Raw genomic sequence first — 24502 nt, forward strand, 5'->3', positions numbered from 1 at the left:
TCCACCCGCCTCAGCCTCCCAAAGTGCTGGGATTACAGCCGTGCGCCACCGCGCCAGGCCAGGAATCTGCATTTCTAAGAATCCACCCAGATGACAGCCCTTTTGGTGTTTGGCAAGCATAGTGGACCTACACTGCCTACGCTGGGCCCCGCTTGTCATAACCCCGAAGAGGAGCCACCCCATATATACCCTCCCTGCTGTCTCACGCGTCCGTGTGAAGAGACCACCAAACAGGCTTTGTGTGAGCAACAAGGCTGTTTATTTCACCTGGGTGCAGGCGGGCTGAGTCCGAAAAGAGAGTCAGCAAAGGGTGGTGGATTATCATTAGTTCTTACAGGTTTTGGGATAGGTGGTGGAGTTAGGAGCAATGTTTTGCGGGCAGTGGGTGGATCTCACAAAGTACATTCTCAAGGGTGGGGAGAATTACAAAGAACCTTAAGGGTGGGAGATTACAAAGTACATTGATCAGTTAGGGTGGGGCAGAAACAAATCACAATGGTGGAATGTCATCAGCTAAGGCTATTTTCACTTCTTTGTGGATCTTCAGTTGCTTCAGGCCATCTGGATGTATACGTGCAGGTCACAGGGGATATGATGGCTTAGCTTGGGCTCAGAGGCCTGACACCTGCCCCTCTGGGAAATGATGCAGAAGAAAGGATGCCCTACAGTTGGGTGTAGCAAACAACAAAACTGCCAGTTATAGCAGGTTTCCTCTATGCAGGAGGGCCCTCAGAAAAGTGGCGAATCCTTCTCTCCTGTATTGACCAAAGCTGTAAACAGCAGGACAACGTTTGGGCCCTTTAAGAGTCAAAGACAGAGACAAACTGGAACCATTAAAATTTTTTCCCTAGGTGTTGTGCTACCCCAGGATTAAAAGCCTGGGCGTGGTGGCTCATGCCTGTAATCCCAGCCCTTCCGGAGACCGAGGCGGGTGGATCACCTGAGTTCAGGAGTTCGAGTGCAGTCTGGCCAACGTAGTGAAATCTCGTCTCTACTAAAAATACAAAAATTAGCTGGGCGTGCTGGCATGCGCCTGTAGTCCCAGCTACTTGAGGGGCTGAGGCAGGAGAATCGTTTAAACCCGGGAGGCGGAGGTTGCAGTGAGTCAAGATCGCGCCACTGCACTCCAGCCTGGGCGACAGTGAGAGACTCTGTCTCAAAAAACAAAACAAAACAAAAACCCTTGGGCCTGAGAATGAAATTATTAGTACTACAGTTTAACCTAACAGTGGCTTAAAAATAGTCACGAGGCCTAGCCACACTATCTTGCCACGTGGTACAGCTTCTACGGCGAAAATTTTACATTCTTAATAACTGAATTACAAAAGCATTTATCCGTGTTACCTCAATTCTGGGACCCAACCCAGATCGAAAAAGTGGGGCGAGAGCTATTGATTGACGTGCATTCCAACCAACCTACGACGCAAGGAGAGCGCGCGCGAGCAAGACGGTGCCCAATCAGCACTCAGCCGCAGCGGCGGGGGCGGGGCTTGTGGGAACGGCCCACCGCAGGGTTGGCCGCCTTGAGAAGCTGCGAAGATGGCGGAGTAAGGCCTGCCGCTGTAAACTGGCCTCTGGGCCGGGGGCGCACAGCCCCCGGGAGGCCGAGTGCATCTGGTGGACCGTGCTAGGTGAGCCGAGAAGGCCAGTGACGGTGGGACGAGCAGGCGCCGAGGAGGTGGCGTGGCCCAGCCGGGCCGGGTACGGAAGCGCGCAGGAACAGCCGGCCTCGGCCTCGGCTGGGTGGGGGTTCCAACCTCGGCGGCTCCAGGGCGGCGGTCACCCGCCTTCTGGGTGTGTTGCACGGCCCACCCCTCAGCCCGCCTCGGTCCTTCCCAGTGCCGTGCCTTTAGTCACCTTTGTGCTTTCTGCTTGCACCCACACGGGGCTGTTTCTGGCAGCCGCTGCTTCTGCCATCGATTTATTTTTCGAAGAATATCTTTGTTTTATTGATTTACTTATCCCCCTCGCCTTAGGACTTCGTGCCCCCTCTTTGCCCGTCAGCGGTATCAGTTGAGGCCTATTGTGGCTCTGAGTATTTTGTGTCCCCAGCCCGTTGACCTTGAGACTTGTAACAGGTTCCCCTTGGGAACTGCATTCGAGTGTGTTTATCGCGGACATCGTTGTGCAACTTTTACTAAATCCGTCCGCTCCCACTCCCACCTCCCAAACTTTTATGATCTGAGTAAGCGGTTCTGGCACTGATGTCCTGATAACGTTCTAATGGCGCATTAATTTTGGCTGATGCCAGAGTCTTGATAGAATTCACCGTTTTTGGTTTCCGACCCAGAAGTACAGGAGTTCAGTGTACACTATTGTTTTTATAGAGACAGAATGATAGGGAAATGTTATTAGAACGTAGTTTGTATAAAGTGGTGGGGTTGCACATTGTCAACAGTGTGAGGCATTTGGTATTCAGTTCTCCTTTGACTAAACGGGTTGTCTCTTTTTGTAATTTGGATTGTTGTAACCCCTCATCCGGTCTCTTAGTTAAAATTCTGGGAAAGTTCCTGTTACTAGGTTTCTAAATTGGTGTGGCCTGTTTAAAACTGGCACATTAGTTAAGTTCAGTTCCAATGGACACACCATTAGACAAATGAATGTTTTTGGGTATGCTCTTCGTTGGCCCTGGATTTGCTAGAGCTGAAAAATAACACAGAAGGACTTTTATATGAGACATTTTTTGTCGCTCTGTCAGTTCATGTTTTGTTTTTTTGTCTTTGTCATCCAGGAGAAGAAAAAAAAGAGATCGGCCAGAGGAAAGGAACTAACCGAACATTCTTCCTCCCTACCTTACAGAGGGGAGTGGTCATCTATACTAAAGCAAAGTGTCATGCGCGTCTGTGCGAAGAGACCACCAAACAGGCTTTGTGTGAGTAATAAAGCTATTTATTTCACCTGGGTGCAGGCGGGCTGAGTCCAAAAAGGAGTCAGCAAAGGGAGTTAGGGGTGGGCAGTTTTCTAGGATTTGGGTAGGTAGTGGAAAATACAGTCAAAGGGGGTTGTGCTCTTGGGAGCAGGGGTGGGGGTCACAAGGTGCTCAGTGAGGGTGCTTCTGAGCCAGGAGATGGAATTTCACAAGGTAATGTCATCAGTTAAGGCAGGAACCGGCCATTTTCACTTCTTTTGTGATTCTTCTGTTGCTTCAGACCATCTGGATATATATGTGCAGGCTTGGGCTCAGAGGCCTGACACAAAGGTCTTAAGTAGGGGTCCATAAACTACTGGAAATTTTATGCACAATTATACATTTTTGTGGGAAGAAGAAGGTCCATAGTATCAGATTCTCGAAAAGGACAGTGTCCCATAAAAGCTTGAGAATCACTGCTCCAAGACTTGACATGTTTTTAAAATTAATGCCAGTGCAGGTAGAGAGTAACTGCTTTCTTACTGTTCCTTTTGAATAGTTTATGATATTGATTTTTTTTAACAATAGCTTGTCTGTTTGAGTAATATTGTATACTAAAATTACTGGCACCAGTGAGGGCTATATCCTTAATGTTTTTTTTCTTTTTAGGTTCCTTATCACAGGAAGAAAATTTTCCTTGACCTTTAGGTGCTTTTATATTCATCTCAAAAACAAAATTCTGAACTCAGGACTTGGCAAGTAAGTAATTGTGGGCTAATCGTTCCAAATACTGTTTAAGCAGCTTGAAAACAGGTACATAGAAGTGGAACAATAAGCCGTTAGCTTCAGCAGAAGATGAACATGAAAAATGACTAAGCTATTGAAATTTAAGTTAAATCTTTTATTTTTCAACAAAAGAAATGTATTAAATAAAAAGGAGTAATCTTGATCATTTGCTTAAACTACCAATAATTTTTACTGTCTAAAGAAAACAGACACATATTTAATTAAATTGAAGGAAATCAAATGATTAAAAAATAGGCCTGGCCCGGTGGCTCACGCCTGTAATCCCAGCAGTTTGGGAGGCCGAGGTGGGCAGATCACTTGAGGTCAGGAGTTTGAGACCAGCCTGGGCAACATGGGGGAACCCCGTCTCTACAAAAAATAAAAAAATTAAGCAGGTGTGGTGGCACGCTCCTGTAATCCCAGCTACTTGGGAGACTGAGGCAGGAGAATTGCTTGAACTTGGGAGGCGGAGGCTGCAGCGAGCCGAGATTGCGCCACTGCGCTCCAGCCTGGGCGACAGAGACAGACTCCATCTCAAAAAAAAATAACAATTAAAAAAAAAATAAATGTTACTGGGTGGTTTTATTTAAATAAATTTTGTGTATATTTCAGGTATACAACATGATGTTATGGGATACATATAGATAGTAAAAAGGTTTCTACAGTGAAGTAAATTAACATCCATTGTCTCACATAGTTATTTTGTTTTTGTGGCAACAGCTAAAATCTCATTTAGCATGGATCCTGTTTACAGTACAATTTTATTACCTATAGTTGTCATGTTGTACATTAGATCGTTAGACTTGTTCAGCCTACGTAACTGTTCCTTTGTATACTCTGACCTATATCTCTTCCTTTACTAACTCCCCCATCACTGTTTTGTTCTCCAACTCTGTATATTTGATTTTTTAAAAAAATTTCACATGTAAATGAGATTGTGCAATGTTTTTCTTTCAGTCCTCCTGACTCATCTATGGTGTGACAAATGGCAAAATGTTTTTTTTGTTGTTGTTGTTGTTGTTTTTTTTTGTTTGTTTTTTTTTTTTTGAGACAGAGTCTTGCTGTCTCAGCACTTGCTCTGTCACTGTACTCAGGCTGGAGTGCAGTGGTGCTATCTTGGCTCACTGCAACCTCTGCCTCCCTAATTCAAGTGATTCTTTTGCCTCTGCCTCCCAAGTAGCCAGGATTACAGGTGTGCGCCACCACGCCTGGTTAATTTTTGTATTTTTTTAGTAGAGACAGGATTTCACCATGTTGGCCAGGCTGGTCTCAAACTCCTGACTTCATCCCAAAGTGCTGGGATTACAGGCATATGCCACTGCGCCTGGCCAAGATCTCACTTTTTTAGGGCTGAGTAACATATTCTATCATATATACGCACTGTAGTTTCTACAGTTTATCCATTCATCCATTGATGATGGACAGTTAGGTTGTTTCCGTATCTTGGCTATTGTGAATAATGTTCCACTGAACATAGGAGTGCAGACATCTTTATGAAGTGATTTCATGTTTTTTGGTTATATGTCCAGAAGAGGGAGTGCTGGGTTATGTGATGGTTCCATTTTTAATTTCTTTAGAAACTTCCCAGCTGGGCGCGGTGGTTCATGCCTGTAATCCCGGCTACTCAGGAGGCTGTGGCAGGAGAATTGCTTGAACCTGGGAGGTGGAGGTTGCCATGAGCCGAGATTGTGCCACTGCACTCCAGTCTGGGCTACAGAGTGAGACTCCGTCTCAAAAAAAAATTTCCATACTGTTGTTCCATAGTGACTGTTCCTATCTACACTCCCACAAACAGTGAATAATAATTCATTTTTCTCTTAAACCAGGCAAATTTTAGAATATATTTATTTAATTTTTTTTTTTGAGAGAGAGAGTTTTGCTCTTGCCGCCTAGGCTGAAGTGCAATGGCGCAATCTCGGCTCACTGCAACCTCCACCTCCCGGGTTCAAGCGATTCTCCTGCCTCAGCCTCCTGAGTAGCTGACATTATAGGCGCCTGCCACCACACCCAGCTTATTTTTGTATTTTTAGTAGAGATGGGGTTTCACCATATTGGGCAGGCTCGTCTTGAACTCCTGACCTCGTGATCCGCCCACCTCGGCCTCCCAAAGTGCTGAGATTGGAGGTGTGAGCCACCGCACCTGGCCAGTGTGTCCTTTCTTAATTGACAGTGACATTATATCTGCAAAATAGGCTTCATACCTACTGTGTTAGTTTTAGTTTCCTAGGCCTGCTGTAACAAAGCACCACAAACTGGGTAGCTTAGAATAACAGAAATTGTTTCATAGTTATAAATAAAGGTCAGATGTCTAAAACCAAAGTGTTGGCAGGGCCATCCCTCTGAATGCACTGAAAAAAAAATTTCCAGTCCTTCTAATTTCTTGTGGTTCCTTAACTTGTGGCAGCATAACTCTAATCTTCACATGAAGTTCTTCCTGTGTGTGTATCTGAGTCCTAATATAAGGACACTAGTCATATTGGATTGGGGTCCATCCTGCTCTGTTATGACCTCATCTTAGCTGCTGACATCTGTAATGACTTACCAAATAAGGTCACAGTATGAGGTAGTAGGGGCTAGGACTTTTAACATACGAATATTGGGAGGACACAGTTCAACCCATTAACACCTACTTATACCTTGATTATTTATATGAAAACCATTCAGTGTACAACTGCTTCAAGGATTGAAACCTTGTATGTAGTCCCAGCTACTCTGGAAACTGAGGTAGTAGGATTGCTTGAGGCCAGAAGTTCAAGGCTGCAGTACACTGATTGTGCCTGTGAATAGCCACTGCACCCCAGCTTGGGCAGCATCAGAATTACAGAGACAGAAAGTAGAATGATGGTTGCCAGGGGTTGCAGGAAGGGCAGCGAGAGGGAATTACTGTGTAACGTGTACAAGGTTTCAGTTTGAGAAGAAGAAATGAGTCCTGGAGATGGATTACGGTGATGGTTGCACAGCAGTATGAATGTACTTAATACTACTGAATTGTATACTCGAAAGGGTTAATATGGTGAATTTTATGTGTATTTTATCACAATAAAAACATTGAAAAATAAAACAATCTTTGTATGTATATGTATATATGTGTGTGTATATATGATATATATGATTGATATATATATATCAGTAGTAAGAAAGGGAATAAAAACTGATGAGGCAAAATGCCCTTTAGAGTGAAGAAGGCCTTACCCCTTGGATTTACAACTTTAAGTCCAAGTAGACAATAATAGAAACTTGACATTGGTATAGCACAATATTTATAGTAATCTAAATATCCATCTGTAGGCTGGGTGTGTTAGCTCACACCTGTAATCCCAGCACTTTGGAAGGCCAAGGCGGGTGGGTTCTTTGAGGTCAGGAGTTCGAGATGAGCCTGGCCAACATGGTGAAACCGTATCTCTACTAAAAATACAAAAATTAGCCGGGCATAGTGCTGCGTGCCTGTAGTCTCAGCTACTCTGGAGGCTGAGGCAGGAGAATTGCTTGAACCTGGGAGGTAGAGGTTGCAGTGAGCTGAGATTGCACCACTGCCTGGGCGACAAAACAACACTGTCTCAGGAAAAAAAATATATATATATGTGATGTATATATATATGGTGTAGAGAACTGATGTAAATAAAGTACATCAAAGGTAGTACTTTACTTACAAACTGGTATTTTGTCCTGATATGGAATGATCTCTAAGATACATTAACAGAAAAAGCAAGGTACAGAACAATATATAGTGTGCTTTCATTTGTGGGAAATGTCTCTAGAGATGTTTTGTAACCATAGAATATTCCTAAAAGGATATGCAAGAAACATCCTATTTTACCTTACCTCATGCATATATTTATTCAAATAAATAATTTAGAAGTTTCAAAGAAAGGAAGCACTGAATAAATATTTGATAAATGACAACTTAAATTTTTGCTCAAGCAACAATTTTACATTGATAAAGTATAGTATATCCCTATCTAGGGGGCAGAAATTGAGCACCTATCCCAGCAAGTTTTTTTGTTGTTGTTGTTTGTTTCGCTTTTTTGCCCTGGCTGGAGTGAAGTGGCACAATCTCAGCTCGCTGCAATCTCCACCCCCCAGGTTCAAGCTATTCTCCTGCCTCAGCCTCTCGTACCTGGGATTATAGGTGTCTGCCACCACACCCAGCTAATTTTTGTATTTTTATTAAAGACGGAGTTTTGCCATGTTGGCCAGGCTGGTCTCCAACTCCTGACCTCAGGTGATCCACCCCCCGCAGCCTCCCAAAGTGCTAGGATTACAGGCGTGGGCCACAGGGCCCGGTAAGTTTTGGGTTTTTTTTTTTTAATTATTTGTTTTTTTGAGACAGAGTCTCACTGTGTTGCCCAGGCTAGAGTACATTGGTGCTTGCTGCAACCTCCGCCTCCGGGGTTCAAGTGATTCTCCTGCGTCAGCCTCCTGAGTAGTTAGGATTACAGGCGCCTGCCACCACGCCCAGCTAGGAAGGTTTTTTTTTTAATATGACACTTATAAACTTAATTTGATTGATAGTGATAATAGTATTCATTGTGTTTTGTGAAATATATTCTAAATTCCCTATTTACATAGCAAAGTAAAAAAAGGGCACTAATTCCCAGGATACGTCATTCTCTCTGTCCTTAGAGGAAGCAAAGTATATTAGTTATTGCTGTATAACAAATAACCCAAAACTTAGTGGATTAAAACAAGAACAAATATGTATTATGTCTCTCAAGAATTTGGGAATAGCTTAGCTCTGGGGAGGTTCTGGCTTAGGGTCTCTTAAAAGCTTGAAGTCTGGCTGGGCGCGGTGGCTCATGCCTGTAATCCCAGCACTTTGGGAGGCCAAGGCGGGTGGATCACGAGGTCAGGAGATCGAGACCATCCTGGCTAACGCGGTGAAACCCTGTCTCTACTAAAAACACACAGAAAAATTAGCCGGGCGTGGTGGTGGGCACCTGTAATCCCAGCTACTAGGGAGGCTGAGGCAGGAGAATGGCATGAACCTGGGAGGCGGAGCTTGCAGTGAGCAGAGATCGGGCGCTACTGTACTCCAGCCTGGGTGACAGAGCAAGACTCTGTCTCAAAAAAAAAAAAAAAAAAGCTTGAAGTCTGATGGAGTTCTGTGGTGACACATTTACATGGCTGTCACGTTCATGCTGTTTAGGGGGAAGTTTCATTTCCTCCCAATGTAGGCCTCTTTCAGGGCTGTGTGAGTACTCTTATACGGTGGCTGGCTTCTCCCTAAACAAGCAATCTAAGAGAACAAGGCAAAAGCCATAGTCTACTCTATGACTTTGCTGCAGAAGTCACTCACTGTCACTTCCTCCTTGTTCTGTTGGTCAGTATTCTGACGTCAAGTGGTACATGGCAATACATTTCTTTTTTTTTTTTTTTTTTTGATACGGAGTCTGCAGTGGCGCAATCTCACTGCAAGCTCCGCCTCCCGGGTACATGTCATTCTCCTGCCTCACCCTCCTGGGTAGCTGGGACTACAGGCGTCCGCCACCACGCCTGGCTAATTTTTTGTATTTTTAGTAGAGATGGGGTTTCACAGTGTTAGCCGGGATGGTCTCGACCTCCTGACCTCGTGATCCACCCGCCTTGGCCTCCCAAAGTGCTAGGATTACAGGCGTGAGCCACCGAGCCCGGCCATGACAATACATTTCTGACACCACTCAAGAATTAGCATAGACCTCACAGGTCAAAGGGCATGGTCCTCGACAAGACTGTCCTCACTTCAGATGCCAGCTGTACTTCGGAGGTACCGCCAGCCACCTGCATTTTCGACCAACTGGCTACAGATTTGGAGATTCCCATGACCCTCTTAGAACCAGCTTTTGATTTCATTGGTTTTCTCTATTGTTTTTAGTTCCTTTAAAGTTAGGTTGGTTGATTTGAGGTCTTTTTACTTTTTTTTTGAGATGGAGTTTCACTCTGTTGCTCAGGCCAGAGTGCAGTGGCGCAGTCTCAGATCACTGCAACCTCTGCCTCCCGGGTTCAAGCAATTCTCCTGCCTCAGCCTCCCCAGTAGCTGGAATTACAGGTGTGCACCACCATGCCCAGATAATTTTTGTATTAGTAGAGGTGGGTTTTCCCCATGTTGATCAGGTTGGTCTCAAACTCCTGACTTCAAGTGATCCGATTGCCTCGGCCTCCCAAAGTGCTGGGATTACAGGTGTGAGACACTGTGCCTGGCCAACTTTTAGAAACAAGGTCTTGCTCTGTTACCCAGGCTGGAGTTCAGTGGCTCTTCTCAGGTGTGATCATGGCACACTGCAGCCTCGCACTCCTGACCTCAAGTGATCTTCCCACCTTAGCCTCCTGAGTAGCTGGGACTACAGGCATGTGCCACCACTGCTGGCTGAGGTCTATTTTAATGTGAGCATTTACAGCTATAAATTTCCCTCTTAGCATTGCTTTCACCACATCCCATAAGTTTTTGTTAAGTTTTCATTTGTCTCAAGGTACTTTGTAATTTCCTTTTTGATTTATTTTTTGACTCACTATTTTAGGAGTGTATTGTTTAATTTCCACTGGCTTATTTACTCCAAATTCTAAGGATTTAGAGTATCCTTTCCAGGAACAAAGGGCAGTCAAAGTCTTTATTATACAACAGTCACATAGATTAACCCTGATTCATTGTTGGAGGAGACTGTAAAAAGGCCTGAATACCAGGAGGCAGCAATCACTGGTGGCTGTTTTGGAGGCTGGCTAGCACAGAAAATTATTGGCTCACAAGCTAGCTTACCTAAGGTGTCCACATAAAATTTTTATTCTCCTTTTCTTTTCTTTTTTCTTTTTTTTTTCTTTTTTTGAGACAGAGTTTCGCTCTTGTTGCCCAGGCTGGAGTGCAATGGCACAATCTAGGCTCACTGCAACCTCCGCCTCCCAGGTTCAAGCGATTCTCCTGCTTCAGCCTCCCGAGTAGCTGGGATTGCAGGCATGCACCACCACGCCCGGCTAATTTTGTATTTTTAGTAGAGATGGGGTTTCTCCATGTTGGTCAGGCTGGTCTCGAACTCCTGACCTCAGGTAATCCACCTGCCTTGGCCTCCCAAAGTGCTGGGATTACAGGTGTGAGCCACCGTGCCCGGCCTGTTCTCCTTTTCGATCCTCCCAATAAGTCAGGTTTTTTAGTAGAAAGTTACTTTGTATAATCAGCACCAGTAAGCAAGTGAGTAACTTCAGCCACTTGAAAGTACCTAATGTGAGGCCAAAGGGGAAATTTATTTGTAAGTTTTGTGTATCAGTTGTATAGTTGCAGTTGATAAATCTAGAAAACTAGATTTTCAGCAGCTGGGTGTGGTAGCTCACGCCTGTAACCCCACCACTTTGGGAGGCCGAGGCGGGTGAATCACGAGGTCAGGAGTTCGAGACCAGCCTGGTCAACATCCTGAAACCCTATCTCTACTAAAAATACAAAAAAAAATAAAAAAATAAAAAAAATTAGCGTAGTGGCAGGCACCTGTAATCCCAGCTACTCGGGAGGCTGAGGCAGGAGAATCGCTTGAACCCGGGAGGCAGAGGTTGCAGTGAGTCAAGATCGTGCCATTGTACTCCAGCCCAGGCGACACAGACTCCATCTCAAAGAAAACTAGGTTTTCTAGATTGTGTCTAATTATATTTTTAGTTCATGTTGGTTAAGCATTTAAGAGCCCTACTATTCATGTATTCAACAAATTTTTTTTATTTTTAATTTTTTTTTTTTTTTAAGATAAAGTCTCGCTCTGTCACGCAGGTTGGAATGCAGTGGTGCGATCTCGTCTCACTGCAATGTCTGCCCCTCAGACTCAAGTTGTCCTCCTGCCTTAGCCTCCCAAATAACTGGGACTACAGGCATATGCCACCATGCCTGGCTAATTTTTGTATTTTTGGTAGAGATGGGGTTTTGCCATGTTGGCCAGACTGGTCTCGAACTCCTGACCTCAGGTGATCCACCCACCTTGGCCTCCCAAAGTGCTAGGATTACAGGCGTGAGCCACTGCACCCAACCTATTCAACAAAGTTTCATCAAGTGCTTACCATGGGTCACATGCTATTCTGGGTGCTTGTAATTCATCAGTGAACAAAACAGGATCCTTCCAGTGGATCTTACATTTTAGACAAAACAGTAAGTGAGAAATGAAATAAGTACCTCTTGTAAGTTCCTAGATTGTGTCACGTGCTGTGGATAAAGGGAAAAGTAGAGCAGGATAAAGGGCAATGTTGGGAGAGTCTCTGTGTGTAGGATGAGGGGAAGATACAGGTTTATATAGGGGCCCAAGGTAGGCCTCATTGAAGAAATGATATTTAGAGACCTGCAAGGAGACTAGTTATGCAGATACCTGGGGGAAGAGTCTTCCCAGTGTGGGAACAGCCACTACAAAGGCTGTAAGGAGCATGCCTAACGTTTCAGAAAGAGCAGGGTCCATTGTGGTTAGAGCCCATGATGGAGCTATGGTCTGAAGAGATCAGGGTGCAGATCTTATGAGGAATTGAAGGTCATGAATTTTGGCTTTTACACTAAGCTGCTATTTATTCAGCCATTCTGGGTTTTGTTGTTGTTGTTTGTTTTGAGGCAGGGTCTCACTGTCACCCAGGCTGGAGTGCAGTGGCACAGTTTCAGCTCACTACAACTTCGCCTCCTGGGCTCAAGCAATTCTCCCACTTCAGCCTCCTGGGTAGTCGGGACTACAGGCACATGCCACCGCACTTGCTAATTTTTTCAGCTTTTGTAGAGACAGACTCTCAGTATATTGCTAGGCTAGTCTCAAACTCGTGGGCTCAAGCAGTCTTCCCCCGCCTCAGCCTCCCAAAGTGCTGGGATTATAGGTGTGAGCCACTGTGCCCATACAGCCATCCTCAAATGGGTTAGTTACATCCTGCCGTTAATGATACATACACATATATACCTGTGTGTAAGAGTGTATAAATTGAATAGTCATGTCTGAGATATGAAATTGGGCATTTTGAAGAGAATATAAGCTTATGATTTGCTAGTGTTATTGCCTAATATTAAGATATAGATTGTTTGGGGGACAAAGTTTATATATGTGCGAGGTGTGCTTCCTCCCCCATCCAGACGGCGTCTTGCTCTGTCACCTAAGCTGGAGTGCAAGTGGCCTGATCTTGGCTCACTGCAACCTCCAGCTCCCAGGTTCAAGCAATTCTCATGCCTCAGCCTCCCAAGTAGCTGGGATTACAGGCGCCCGTCACCTCACCTGGCTAATTTTTGTATTTTTAGTAGAGACGGGGGTTTCACCATGTTGGCCAGGTTGGTCTTGAACTCCTGACCTTGTGATCCTCCCAGCTTGGCCGCCCAAAGTGCTGGGATTACAGGTGTGAGCCACCGCACGCAGCCAAGGTGTGCATTTTTTTTACATACACTTTTTTTTTTTTTTTTGAGACAGAGTCTTGCTCTGTTGCTAGTCTGGAGGGCAATGATGCTATCTTAGCTTACTGCAACCTCCACCTCCCGGGTTTCAAGTAAGCCTCTGTAATGAAGCAGCCCTGCTGCTCATAGGGTTCTAAAGGTGTACCTGTGGATCTTTACTTTTTCCTCTTCCATGCTGCTTTTGCAACAAGTGCAAATTTTGCACTATTTTTCCTCCTGATTTGATTCTGGATTAATATACATTTGGCTTTCCTAGGCTTTGAATAAGAACCCTATCTTCAACCACAAGAGGTTATTTAGGTTCAATTTACAGTTGAGGTATTTTTTAATGTATATGACAGACTGAAAATAGTGGGCTAGAAAGACTAGTTAGCGAATCGCTATTGGCCATTTTTGTAAACTAAAATCATTTAAGCCTTTGACGGGCATCTGTGATGTATTTATTATTGTAGAGCATACATAACAAAACTCTTAAACATTTTACAGTGTACAATTTATTGGCATTAAGTATATTCCACATTGTTGTATAAGCATTACCATTATCTCTAGAATTTTTTCATCATTTCGAACAAACTCAGTACTCATTAATCTCCCCATCTCCATTCCCACAGCCCCTGGTAACCTCTCTACTCTAAATCTCTATGAATTTGACTATTGTATCTCATGTAAGTGGAATTATACAATATTTGCCCTTTTGTGTCTAACTTCTTTTTGCAAATTTAACAGTTTTTACATTTAGCAGCAATGAACTTGACATACTTTTTAAAAAAGTTTTTCAGACAGAGTCTCACTCTTGTCACCCGGGCTGGTGAGCAGTGGCACAATCTCGGCTCACTACAACCTCCGCCTCCAGGTTCAAGTGATTCTCCTGCCTCAGCCTCCTGAATAGCTGGGATTACAGGCACCCGCCACCACGCCCAGCTAATTTTTTTGTATTTTTAATAGAGATTTTGTATTTTTAACATGTTGGCCAGGTTGGTCTCGAACTCCTGACCTCAGGTGATCCATCCACCTAGGCCTCCCAAACTGCTGGGATTACAGGCGTAAGCCACTGTGCCAGGCCTTGATTTAGTTTTTACATGTTTACATTTGGTGATAATGGAACAGTATATATTTTACTTACAGTTATATTTTATAAAATATCGTTTATTGCTGGTAGTTGAAGGTGATTCAGAGTAAGATATATATGGTTTTGAGTATTATATATTTAGACATCAAATTTGGAGTACAGTGCTACTTGTGTTTATTTCTGTTTCTTTTTTCTTTTGATAGGAGGTGTAAGCGAAGTTGCAGTGCTACCTTATTTTTCATTTTTATTTTTTGGAGACAGAGTCTCACTCTGTTGCCCAGGCTGAGTGCAGTGGTGCAATCATGGCTCACTGCAACCTCAACCTCCAGAGCTCAAGCGATCTTCCTGCTTCAGCCTCCTCCAAAGTAGCTGGGACCACAAAAGGGCACCACCACGCCCTGCTAATTTTTTATTTTTTGTAGAGTGGGGTCTTGCTGTGTTGCCCAGGCTGGTCTCCAATTCCTGGGCTCCAGGGATCCCCCTGCCTCAGCCTCCTCAAAGTGCTGGGATTACAGGTGTGAGCTGCTGCACCTGGCTTAGTGCTACTTTAAAACACAAATGTGGCCGGGCCCAGTGGCTCATGCCTGTAATCCCAATAGTTTGGGAGGCTGAAGCGAGTGGATCACTTGAGGTTAGGAGTTTGAACCCAGCCTGGCCAACATGGTGAAACCCCGTTTCTACTAAAAATACAAAAATTAGCCGGGTGTGGTGGTACATGCCTGTAATCCCAGCTACTTGGGAGGCTAAGGCAGGAGAACCACTTGAACCCAGGGGCAGAGGTTGCAGTGAGCTGAGATCACAGCACTGCACTGCAACCTGGGCAGCAGAGTAAGACTGTCTCAAAAAAAGAACAAAAACAAAACAAACAAAAAAAATTGTTTTATATGCAAAAAAGGTTTTTGTATCATGCTTGTTATAAATCCAGCTTTTTTTGTATCATGCTTGTATTTTTTTTTTCTGGCTGTTACTGCTTTTCTGATAATAGTACTGAATTTGGTGTTATGGTTGGTCATTTTCTTTTAGATAATATGTAATCCAAAATATTCTTTTCTTTCTTTTTTTTTTTTTGTTTGTTTGTTTGTTTGAGACAGAGTCACGTTCTGTTGCCTGGGCTGGAGTGCAGTGATGCAATCTTGGCTCACTGAAATCTCTGCCTCCCAGGTTCAAGCGATTCTCCTGCCTCGGCTTCCTGAGTAGCTGGGACTACAGGCACCCGTTACCACGCCCAGCTAATTTTTGTATCTTTAGTAGAGACGGGGTTTCTCCATGTTGGCCAGGCTGGTCTTGAACTCCGGACCCCATGATCCACCCGCCTTGGCTTTCCAAAGTGCTAGGTTTACAGATGTGAGCCAATGCGCCCGGCCTATTCTTTTCTTTATATTTTAGATATTGTTTTGAGTCAGCTTATGCAAAAGTACCTGTCCTAATCTTTCTGTTTTTATTTTGTATTTCTAGGTGTCTCTATGTTGTCTCCTAGAGTGGGTAGTCCTGCTTCTTTTACCCAGTTACTTTCCCTATTCTTGAAATGTGGCTATCACTTCTCTACACATTACCTCCATGATTTGGAATGGAAAAGGCCACTTTTCTTTTTGTTCTGCCTCTCAAATTCAACACAGAGGAGCTCCTAGGATTCCAGTTATCCTGCTGACATCTCCAGGAAGAAAGAAGCAACTCACATGGGTCTTCTGCTGTTTGCTGAATTATAAAGACATCATTTTGCAAGCTGAAGGCTGAGTTTCATTTGAAACAGGTGCTTAGGTGGTGGTATTTGTGAATACTTTTCATTCCAAGCAAGAAGACTAAAGAAGTAGCAAGTGTGGATGACTTCAGGGTTTAAAAAAAATGTCTTCCAGTTTCAGCCACTACCATGATAAGCACAGTTGAGACTGCAGCAGTAAATTCCAAATATGTGTTTCTAATTTGATGTGAAAGATACTAAAAATTTATATTTGTATATTTAAATCCTGGCTCATCCTGTGACATAGATTTACTGAATAGGAACAAAGGCCTAATTTTAAACAAAAACCTAGGCCGGGTGCGGTGGTTCATGCCTGTAATCCCAACACTTCGGGAGGCCAAGGCAGGTGAATCACCTGAGGTTGGGAGTTTGAGACCAGCCTGACCAACATGGAGAAACCCCATCTCTACTAAAAATAGAAAATTAGCCGGGCGTGGTGGTACATGCCTGTAATCCCAGCTACTCGGGAGGCTGAGGCAGGAGAATTGCTTGAACCCGGGAGGCAGAGGTTGCAGTGAACTGAGATTGCACCACTGCACTCCAGCCTGGGTGACAGAGTGAGACTCCGTCTCAGAAAAATAAAAAAAAAATTTTTGGACATAGAGGAGTTGGGGGCAGAAGGGGGAGGATGAGAGAATTTTCCATGTAACTCCTTTTCCTTAAGAAAAAGAAGCAAAAATGCCTCATGCAGTGCCACCTGACTTTATGGTGTTTCACATTATATAGTTACATTTTTCTGTAAATGTATAAGATTAACTCTTCCTGCAACCCAAGGTGGAATACTTGGATGTTTGATTTTTATTTTTTTATTAATTTTTTGAGGCAGAGTCTCTCTCTGTTGCCCAGGCTGGAGTGACGTGTGATCTCTGCTCACTGCAGTCTCTCCCACCCGGGTTCAAGCGATTCTCCTGCCTCAGCCTCCCAAGTAGCTAGGATTACAGGCGCACACCACCACGCTCAGCCTGATTTCTTACTCTAGATATTAGGTATAATGTTAGGCTGAAAAGGCTGGGACTCAGGTACTTTCCCCAGTTGGGACTGAACTTTCTCATCAGAGAATGGGCCTCAGAAGCAATGTTCCCAAACTTGTGGTTGGGTCATCGTGGAAAAGAAACCTCAAATAAGAAAAATAATTACAATAAGAAATGGATTTTCTTTTTTCCCACAACAGTTATATATTATAAAGAACAGACTGTCGTAGAAAACTGTCTTTGCTTCCAAATCAGCAGAGGACCATTGTATGTATTGTCAGGTCTTTATATAAGAGTGAAACCTTTATTTATGCTTCTTGTGAGTAGAGAATAAATTTTAAAACAAATTAGATGAAATTAAGAATAGAGAGTATTGGAACATCTCTGTGTTTTCCGGAATGTTTACTCAGGTCCATGAATGTTGTGATGCTGGGAACTTAGGGAAGATTCACCAAAATTTGAGAGTGATAAAAATGGCCCACAATGGGAAATGTTGAGCACTCTTATTATTAGTGAGATTGGTCAATCAACCCATTTGAAATGGGTAAAAAATACTTTCAGTAAAATAATTACATATTATATATAAAATATTTTTTTGAGGGCAGCTACTGAGTGATAAAAGCATAGTAGAAATCACTTTGGTTAAAAGTAACTCAAATTTTTCTCTTAAGTAATCTACCGACTTCCTGATGTTTTTCTTTAATATTTTGGAATTGTTCAAGACAGAATGGAGCCTACATATATGGGTTCTACTAGTATGTTGAAAATGTCATATCATGGAGAATGGAGACACCTTCCAGGTGTCTGTTAGCCCATCTTCTCTGTGTACTTCTGGCATCTTTTTTGGTAGGATCATTTGGCAGGGGATAGAGTACCTGTACTTTTGGCACCATTGAAACCAGCTCTGGCCCACTTGTTTGAATAGTTATCAGACTCAGCATCTCTATATGCTTTATATTTTTTTCATTCCACAGTTGAGAGAACCAGTGTTCAATGCTCTTGAAATTGTATCTTCCATGGTTCAGACCAGATGCATTTAACAAAATGGATATATTCCAGCTGTAGTTGCCCAGTGTTTACTTAACACATCTACATTTTTTTTTTTGTCTGTTTTGGTCCCCTTGATAGGAAAAGCTACAATTTTAGGCAGGACTATACGTCGATTTGTAGCCGTGCTTCCTTCCTTTCCCTTGCTCATCCATGTTAGCTGGCAGTTTTTCTTTTGAAAAGTTAAAACCGGGATATGTGCAATAGAAATATATATATGTATATTTTAATACTTGTGGACAAATGTTACAAGTTGTTTAAGAACAACAAAATCACCAATGTCTTCCATTTTGAGATGTGTATAGTTTTGTAAGCATTAGTGCTTGGTAGCATATTGTAGTGCCATGTTAGGGGTTAGTGCATGAGTCTAGTGATTTTAAACTTCAGGATGAATTATTGATAATAACAAATAGTGTAAAAAGAGTGGAAAATCTAAACCTTTTCTTTTTCCATAATGTCTAAATCTGTTATATTCTCCCTGGGGAAAAGAGATTAAGGCCCAAAAGACTCATTTATGAATAGAAATGTGGGGTCAAAATCTGAGATACTATGTTTGAGGACATTTCAGCTTTCCATAAGGTATCTCTGGAAACCAGCTGTCTTTGTGTCTTATGAAACCTCAAGTCAAAATGAGACCGCATTTAATTATTCTGCTTTGCTCTTTTTTTTGGGTGAGGGAGGAGATAAGAGTTTCACTCTGTCACCCAGGCTGGAGTGCAGTGGCACAATCTTTGCTCACTGCAACCTCTGCCTCTTGGGTTCAAGCGATTCTCATACCCCAGCCTCCCGAGTAGCTGGGACTACAGGCACGTGCCACCACGCCCAGCTAATTTTTTGTATTTTTAGTAGAGACGGGGTTTTGCCATTTTGGCCAGGCTGGTCTCAAACTCCTGACCTCAAGTAATCCACCTGGCCTGCTCTTTTCATGTCTTAACATGGCATGTTTTAGGTTCATTATTTTCCTACTCCTTGTATGTCAAGAAATTACATTTTGCATGTCTTATGGAGATGCTGTTAATTGCTTCAGTGAGTGCTTTTCTAATCTGCAGACCATTTACATTTCCTGTTTGCAGCATGCTGTGTGCAAACACTCAGTAATTTGGAGTATTCAATTATTTGTTAGGGCTCTTCCTATTTCCAAATGTGCTGAATTGTCTATTGATGGGATTTTCAGACCTTTTCATGAGAACTGGAAATGTAGCTGGGTGGCACCTACCTAGGTTGCTACATAGTAAGTAGACTTTTTCTCTTGGGTATAGTAAGCCTCAGACAGCTTTCACTTTTATCTACTTTACTTGTGGAAATAAAACAGTTGTTTTGTTCTGGAAGAATAAGATAGCTTTCTGTAGAGAAGGAATACCTACCTCTAAAAGCTGCCTTGAGAACTCAGAGTGGCAGTTTTCTGAGGTGATTTTTAAATTTCAGTATTAGGGAGAGTCCAGCATTTGCTGACACAGATTCTACATAACTAATGTATGATAGCAAATGCAAAACTATTATAATGTGGTGTATCTTGTGCATACACAGGTTAGAACAAGTAGACTCTGGCAGCAGATCTCCAGAGACCCAAGTGTAGATTCTCGTAGTGTATTTGAAGTAGTTATACTCCTGGCTTAAGTAGTTTAGTGCCTGGGAGAATCCATTACTGAAAAGCATTTAACTTAAAAAAAAAAAACTGAAAAGGTAGTGAATACAGAATAGCACAGTATATAGGAAAGGATATTTCCTGTTGCAAAAAAAAAAAAAAAAAAGCCATAAAATGAATAGTAATTTTCAAGAGGTAGAATTTTAGTAGCAATAAGTTTGTGCATGTATAGTAATTTGCATTAGCAAGGTTGTACAATAGAATAAGTGATACTGCTTGAGTTTGTGGGGCTTTGCAACGAAGAGTTGCACAAAGGCCAGGTGCGGTGGGTCACGCCTGTAATCCCAGCACTTTGGGAGGCCAAGGCAGGCGGATCACAAGGTCAAGAGATCAAGACCATCCTGGCCAACATGGTGAAATGCCATCTCTACTAAAAATACAAAAATTAGCTGGGCATGGTGGCACATGCCTGTAATTCCAGCTACTTGGGAGGCTGAGGCAGGAGAATCGCTTAAACCTGGGAGGCGGAGGTTGCAGTGAGCTGAGATCACACCACTGTACTCCAGCCTGGTGACAGTAAGACTCCACCTCAAAAAAAAAAAAAACTGCACAAAAGGAAAAATGTTCTGGATAAAGAGCATATATGAAAGGTACTTTCTTTTAGAACAGTATGAATTTATATGAATTTATCTTTATGTGAGAAATAATCAACTTTTTTGTAAGTTAAAGGTTAAAGACCCTGTTTGTTTCCTAAATCAGGGTTAGAGCTGTTGAAATTAAACCTTTATAGTGCTTAACCTGGAAACAATGTACAGCAGCCCCACTGAAGCCGCTCTATGGGTTTTTTGCTTACGATGTTTTAGCAACAGGCATTTATTTTGTAGAATGGTATACTTACTGCTTTGTCTCCTCATCTTTCTCCATTGGTTTCCTGGGTAATTTTTTTTAAAGGGAGAGAAGCTTGTGAGTTTAATGTTTTAAAAAAAACACCCAAGAACATGGATAAGCCGGATTTCTCTCATGCTTATGATTAGGGAGTTAGGATTTAAAGATGCAAAGCAGAAAGACTGAAAGGAATAGCCAGTGAATATGTTTAGGTGGGCAAGGTGTGAAACCTTGTCTAATACAGATGTGTCCTATGGCCTGTGACTGCTTATTTATCAAGGAGAACCCAGCAAACTAGTTTCTTTCTTGATCTGAGGAACCACACAGCTCACATCAGAATATAATAGTGGAACTAGGGTGACTTCACTCCCTTTCACCTGATGTCTATCTTGGCCTTTTAGCACCTTGACTATCCCTGAAAAGACTGGGTCTACATTTCCTTGTTTTCCCAGGGAAAAAACGAAAAGTGATGTAGATCTAATAATAGTGCCTCTTGAATATTTAATTCTTACATGACAACTAACACACAGGGAAAAGGCTATGTTAAATTGATTATAGCTCCTCTTTAAATGTCCTATGCTGTCAGCTGGTCTTAGAGACATTGGAATAACCATGCAATATTCAGACATCTGCACTATCTGGGGACAGCGCTACATATTACAATGATGTCAGCAGTTCAGTTACTTGGAACAATTAAAGATTACCCTTAACAGCCATGTTAATACATCTAAATGCTAAAATATACTATGAGTGTTTCATAGTCTTGAAAGTATACAGTTACTTTTCAAAGTTACGGTGGTCTCATGTTTACTCTTCATGTATCTGTGATATGCAAAAAGATGAAGACTCTTGGCCTCCAGGAGTTTACATTCTCATGGTGCTGTTGGTTCAAGCAGGTTGCTTCTAGTTTATTAATGAACATTGCTTGGCTATTAATTATATCCTATTTGGAAGGATCCCTTGGTGAAGTTTTAAAAAGCAGAGGGCTGTGCTAAATTTCAGGGTATTGATAGCTTGAGTTTTTACATTGTATTAGCCCTGCTCATTACCATTTTTTTCCCCAGGGAGCTATGCAGGTAATGCTTATTAGCATGAATCAGAAAAGAAACCATTCTGCCTAAGAGCATCTTAACCATCCCCCTAAACCACCTATGTTCTCCTGTTACAGTAAATCGCCAAGAAAATTAGCAGCTCCTTAAGACTGTACATCCCTCAATTCTCTTTCTTTTCCCAGTTTGTACATCATTCTCTACTCAGATGGACCAGGATTTGCATATAAGCCTTTTAAAACTGACTAGTGGTCGTAATTTTAACATTTTTGTGTATGACTTCTATCCCTGTTCTGAAGCAGCATTGTGATAGATGTGGAGCTTCTACCTGCATTTCTAAGCAATTATTAACCCAACTTTTGAGTTGAAACTTGCATGGATCCTTGTTATTTCCCCTAATTCCTCTGAATCAAGGAATTTATTTTGCATGCTTATTAAACTCAAACTGGGTCTGATTGAAAGTGCAAGCAATAGTGACAGGCCCTGAACTCTGATTTTAGAGTACGAACATTCTAATGCATGACTCAAAATGTCCAGTGTTGTGGTTACTAGTTATTTTATATGTGCATTTGTTAATAATGAAGCAATAGAAACTAAAACCAATAGCTTGAATATATTCAGATTATTTTTATGTTTTAATAAAGGATTTTTCTTACTTCCATTGAAAATGGGAAGTAGAAGATAAACAGGGGCAACCACAAGACATTCAAACTGTCAGGACAAGGGTGTAACAGTGCCCACCCTCTAACCATTTGCCTGGTTCCATTAGTCCCCAAGCATGTTTGAAAACAAAAGACACAAACTAAGCATGCTGAATAAATTAGCTGCTATGGCTATAATAATCAGAAAGGTGCAGAGTTTCAGAAAGAGTAGGGAATGCCAGTATGGAGTATGCAAAATAACTAGATATGGTTATGGGGTTTGTTTATGATACGGTTTATGTAGACAAAGTTTGAGGTGTTTTAAAACTGGGATTTGAGTTGAAAAGAGTCAGGATGCACATTTCCACTATTTCAGGATTTTCAGATGACTAGGCACATGTGGATGATACTGGTACCAACTACCAATGACCAACTATAAAGTACCCCTGCGATAAGGGAGACTTCCTTTTTGTAGAATAGTCCTGAAAATACTGACAGATCTGTGGTTAGTTTCTGTTATTTTATTGCATAAAAAACAGTTTAAACAAATTTTATAGCCAAAGTTTTATCCTTGATGGGTTTGGCCAGACTACAATTTCTTGACTAAAGCTTTTAATGCCAGGTTAAACAGGAGAAACTTTTTCCACTTTAAAAGAAGAAAATCCTTGCTATTTATTTTATTTGATGAATAAACAAATTTATTGCAGTAGCTTAAATTTTTTTTTTTTTTTAAACAGTCTCACTCTGTCGCCCAGGCTGGAGTGCAGCGATGTGATTTCAGCTCACTGCAACTTCCACCTCCCGAGTAGCTGGTATTACAGACATGCACCACTACCCTCAGCTAATTTTTGTATTTTTAGTAGAGACAGGGTTTCGCCATGTTGACCAGGCTGGTCTTTAACTCCTGGCCTTACGTGATCCGCGCCCCCCTTAGCCTTCCAAAGTGCTGGGATTACAGGTGTGAGCCACTGCACCTGGCCTGTAGCAGCTTAAAATTTTCCTTGAGAAAATTCCTGACTTTAAAAATAACCCTTATATAAGTACAAGTGATTGTGACAAATGACGTAAAAATGGCATTCATGATGTCTGAAACAAGCCTAAATAGAATTCAAGATTAGACTAAATGATTTTCACAAGGCACATTCAAGGTTTTACATTCTATGATTGAAAAAATTGTTTTGAAAACTTTTTATTTCATTCTTTCCTGTAGGATTTTGCTACAAATAACTTTGGGAATGAATAAAGTGGAATAAAGTGGAATGGTTCAGAATTGAATTAGACGTCTTGTGATTGTGATGTTTGGTTTCCATTCAAATATATGAAGTGAGATGTCATATCCTGAATATAATTTGTCTTCCCCAATTACTTGATAGCATGTCTGTCAGCCAGTAAAGATTAAGAACAGAATTTCTCTAAATTCCTCTGATTATTCCACTAAGGCACATTAAAATACTTAATTTTGGGAAACCAAACATCACAGATTTCTCCATGAAGTCCTAAATCTTCTTTAAAGTCAGAATAGGTATCTTAGTTACTGACAGTATTCAGGTTTTTTTCTCCCTTGGTGATATGTCATTCCATCAGTGAAAAAATATTTTTCTCCCAGGGATAAGAAAGGTATTCTGGTAATACATTATCATCAATCCTTAAACAGTAACAGTCTTGGCACTTATAAAACCGACCCATTTCTTATAACCAGAAAGATTACCTTAGACTGTCCTTCACATTATACTTTACTTACTGCCTTGTAAGAGTAAGAGTTGCTCACTGTGTTTACTTGCTGTCCTCCATATTCTCCATTGCACCATTGGTGTATAATGTTAAGAGTTTCATTGAATATTATTTTAAGTATTACAAAAGGCAGCTTGCTGCTTAATCTATGCATCTTTGGGGTTTTTGAAGAAGAAATTTAATTCTTTGATGTAAAAAGGAACTGTTAAAAAAGTTGGAAACTCTGCACCTGTGTATATATATTTTTTAGCAATAAAGCAGCATGGGCTGAGAATGCACTGAAATCTCATTGTGTGTCGTTAACTTGAAATGGGTAATTTTAAATAATGCAGTACATACTAATGATGGGAGAAGGAGCCTTTCCAAAGACCTGTGCCAAAGTACTCTTCAGATGTTAAAGAACAAAGAAAGGACCAGGTTACTTGAGACCTAGTTGTAGCAGTTTCCAGTGTGTGTTGTACAATGGGAACAGGCAGCCATTCAAACCTCAATATGTAATGTTGCTTTTACAGCCATAAGGAGTTTTGGAATACTTTTTCTAATATATATGTAATTGCCTTTATTTTGTGTCTCTGTGTGTGTGTCCACATACATGGAGTTTAATAATAGTATTCATTGAGCACCATGTGATAAGCACTGCTCTAATTACATTAGATGCATTAATTAACTCATTTAATGCTCACTACCGCTCTAATTAATTACTATAGTTTTTATCCCTATTTTACATAGAAGGAAATTAAAACAAACAGATAAATTGTTCCAGTTCATGGCTAGTAAGTACCCAAGCCATAGTTTCA

General features: G+C 41.8%; 1 long non-coding RNA gene across 1 annotated transcript; it reads left to right on the top strand.

The window, feature by feature from the left end:
- Positions 1–247: 247 nt before the first annotated feature.
- On the top strand, positions 248–23989 carry LOC129013711 (uncharacterized). The gene is made up of 4 exons (XR_008494061.1): positions 248–1631; positions 2732–2872; positions 3518–3607; positions 15514–23989. It is a non-coding gene; the product is annotated as an uncharacterized LOC129013711 (long non-coding RNA).
- The last annotated feature ends 513 nt before the right edge of the window (positions 23990–24502 follow it).

Source organism: Pongo pygmaeus, chromosome 16 (genome assembly GCF_028885625.2).
Source record: "Pongo pygmaeus isolate AG05252 chromosome 16, NHGRI_mPonPyg2-v2.0_pri, whole genome shotgun sequence".
Classification (NCBI taxonomy): Eukaryota; Metazoa; Chordata; class Mammalia; order Primates; family Hominidae; genus Pongo; species Pongo pygmaeus.